Below are 3,988 nucleotides of genomic sequence, written 5' to 3'. Positions count from 1 at the left end.
TTATGGCCAAAACCCATCAGTTAGAAGCGAAGCGCTGCCCGAATTTTGAGTCATCACTTTAAAATGTAAGTGCATAGTTACTTTCATCTTACACATAGATATGAAGTATTTAATATAAATTATGTGTTATATGTGCATGTTACATGTGCTCTTGATATCTATGTTAAATGAACAATTTATAAATGTTTTACTTGATTTAAACTGTATATGTATTTTATACCTATAAATATGTTGGATAAAAATGAGTAGATGAAAGATGATGAAAAATGAAATATGAAATAAATGATAAGAGGCCTTAACTTTAAAGTTGATCTAGTCATCTAACGGAGTCCAATGGAACGTTGACAGGCTCGCAACCTGTAGGTGTTTTTAAACTACGTGTTCACCAGGTGTACTCCATCCCCCTCATGGTTTCCTTACTGACTTATATTTTTAAGGAATCCCCTAAGCATTATTGTCAATCCCGAAGATAATACTTAGGCTAGGCCCCTTAAATTAGATGCTTTAGGGACAGAAAGTGAGGATAAAAGGAACGGGTAATTGGGTTGAATGATTTCAAGAAAATAAAGAATTTAATTATTGTGGGTTGAAAACCCTATGTGCTCACCAGGCCCCCAAGCTTGACCGACTCAATTTCTTGTATTACGGGTAATGGAACAAGATTACAGGTATGATGATCATATGAGAGATCCTTGGATTATAGGCCATTAGAATAATAGATGTTTGTAAGGGATGTACTATTTTTGTTTATGCTTATGTACTGTATTGATGATGACATCCCGACATTTTTAATATAATTAAAATACCTTTATTTGGAAATGCTTTGATAATATCTTTATCATATTTTTGGGAACAAATTCCGCAATATTATTCTTCAAAAAGATACTCTAATTTTTAAATAAAACATAAATAAATCAACATTTTTTGGTCATGAAATTGGGGATGTCACAATCGGTATCAGAGAATTAGTTTAAGTGAACTAGGAATTTGTAGGATTTCTAGACTTAAACTTAGAATGTTATGCGATGATTGTGAGAGGAGTGTCTGATATATTTAGAAAATATATAGACACAAGCACTAGCTTATTTTAGGAAAGATGTCTAAATTTCTTTTATGTGCTAAATGATTTATGTTATAGCTATAAAGATGTATTATATGCTATTATTTGATCGGATCTATGATCTATTGTCGACCGGATCTAGAAACTTTATGTGTTCAAATTTCTAAACGTTCAACTACAATATTAGAACTGACTTGTAACTTTTTGGAGTGACAAGGAGGATTTAAACGTCTATCATAAACAAAAATCTAAATTCGCTTGCTTTGGTGTATAGATCGACATGGAAAGAAATCGCAGGGGATTAGGAAACGCTAATGGAACCCAACAGCTTAAGCCATAAGTGATTGAGCGTGCACCAGAGGTAGCAGCTGCACCCGAGCCAATCACAATAGCATGAGTAGAAGTAATGATAAAAATGATGTTGGATCGTCATATGGAAGAGACAAGGATTCAACTTCAACGTAATAGCCGTATTGTGAGTCAAGTTGAACCCCGAGTGGTCAGGAGGAACGAACCGGATAGAGGGATTGAAAGGGATGGGAGTATGTATAAGAACTTCTTGGGTGTCAAACCACAAAGTATTTCTGAAAGCCCAAAGACAATGGAGATTATGGATTAGGTCTCCAAGATGGAAATGATATTTGAAAGCTGCAACTACAGCAACAAGCAGAAAACCGTCTTTGCAGTCAGACAACTAAATACTGGAGTTTTAAGTTAGTGGAAGTTGTTGCCAAATACAATGTCATGAGCAAAAGCCCTAAGGATGTCTCGGGAATCGTTCATTGAGAAATTGAAAATGCAGTATTGCTCAGAAGTAGATCTGATAGACCTAAACAGTGAGTTTCAGAACCTGAAGAAAGGGAAGATGAGTGTTGATGACTATGCCACCACATTCATCGAGAGGATGAAGTTATTCCACTACTTGGTGCCTACTAAACTTTCCAAGATCGAGAAGTTTGCTAACGGATTGCCAGCAGACTTTGGCCCAACAGTCAAAATGGCAACTACCTTGAAGACAACCATTAGAGTATATCCAACAAGAGGGTGTGTTATGGATGTAATGAAGAAGGGCATATTTCTAGGGACTTCCCAAAGAAGAAAGAGTTAGCAAGGCTTAATGTTCCACCAAGGCCAAGGGCAAGAGAATTCAAGATGACCTAGGAAGCAGCAAGGGATGAAGGAGATGTCGCTTTAGGTACCTTCCATGTAAATGGATTACCAACCAATATATTGCTTGATTTTGGAGCCAATTACTCCTTTATATCGCATAAATTTGGTGGAAAACCAGCATTGCCAGTAAATAAACTTGATAATGATCTAGTTATAGAAGTTGCTAGTGGAAAATTCATATTTGTTAGTGATTACATTAAGAACATCATCATCGACTTAAACGAGAATAAATTTCATGAGGAGTTTTTGCCCATTGAGTTGAACGATTTCGACATCATACTAAGAATGGATTGGCTTAGTGAGAACGATGCCGATATACTATATAGAAAGAAGATGGTGAGATTAAACCCAACTGCAAAGGAGTCGTGTATGGTGTATAGGGACAAACGTAGAGTAAATTCAAGAATTATTTCCCTGATGAAAGCTACAAGGTGTTTGTCTAAAAGATTTGCATCATACTTGGCATTTGTGATCGATACAAAGAAGGAGAAGAAAGAGATGCAAAGAATACTAGTGGTGTGTGATTATCTAGAAGTCTTTCCCAAATATCTTCCTAGATTTACCCCTAATAGACAAGTAGAGTTTCGAATAGACTTGTTGTCATGATTGACGCCAATAGCAAAACACCATACTGATTAGCACCGACACAGATGAAAGAGCTTATGATGTAACTTCAAGAGTTGTTGGACAACGATTTCATTAAACCTATTTCTTCACCCTGGGGAGATCTGGTGTTATTCATGAAGAAGAAGGATGGAAGCATGAGGATGTACATAGACTATAGAGAGCTAAACAAGGCAACAGTGAAGAACAAGTATCCATTGCCAAGGATTGAAGACCTTTCCAACCAACTGCAAGGTTCGAGCTATTTCTCAAAGATTGATCTTGGGTCAAGATATCATCAGCTAAAGGTAAGAGAGCAAGATATTGAGAAGACCGCATTCTGAATGAGATATGGACACTATGAGTTCTTGGTTATGTCATTCAGATTAACTAATCCTCCATCAACAATTATGTATTAGATGAACAGGGTTTGTAAACCATTCCTTGATAAATCCATAATAGTGTTCATAGATGACATTTTGATTTACTCAAAGAGCCAGCAAGATCATGGAAAACACTTACGAGAAGTATTAGAAGTTTTGAATAAGGAGAAGTTGTATGAAAATTTCTCCAAATGTGGTTTTTGGATTTGAGAAGTCCAATTCTTGGTTCATGTGGTTAACCAAGAAGGAATAATGGGAACGACCAAAAAGTCCCACCGAGATTCGAAGCTTTCTGGGATTAGCTGGATATTACCGGATGTTTATCCAAGGTTTTTCTTTGATAGTTGATCCATTAACAACTTTTACTCATAAAGGAGCTACATATACATGGATTGAGAAGCATGAAGAAATATTCAAGAAATTAAAGAAGAAGTTGTGTGAAGCACCGATTCTTTCTTTACCTGACATAGTTGAAGACTTCGTAGTCTATAGCAATACATCTGGAGTTGGGTTAGGTTACGTTCTGACCCAGAGAGATAAAGTGATAGCATATGAATCTCGACAACTGAAAGAGCACAAAAAGAACTACCCCACTCATGATCTGGAGTTGTCAGTGGTAGTATTCGCATTAAAGATATGGAGGCATTATCTTTATGGCAAAAAGTGCAAACTTTTCAATGATCATAAAAGTCTCCAATATCTCTTTGATCAAAAGGAATTGAATATGAGACAACGACGATGGCTAGAGTTACTCAAGGATTACGACTGTGAG

This window comes from Lactuca serriola, chromosome 7, assembly GCF_051521515.1.
Source record: "Lactuca serriola cultivar US96UC23 chromosome 7, Lser_US96UC23_V15, whole genome shotgun sequence".
NCBI classification, from domain to species: domain Eukaryota; kingdom Viridiplantae; phylum Streptophyta; class Magnoliopsida; order Asterales; family Asteraceae; genus Lactuca; species Lactuca serriola.
The sequence above is the reverse complement of the archived record's forward strand: the minus strand, read 5'-3'. Positions refer to the sequence as shown.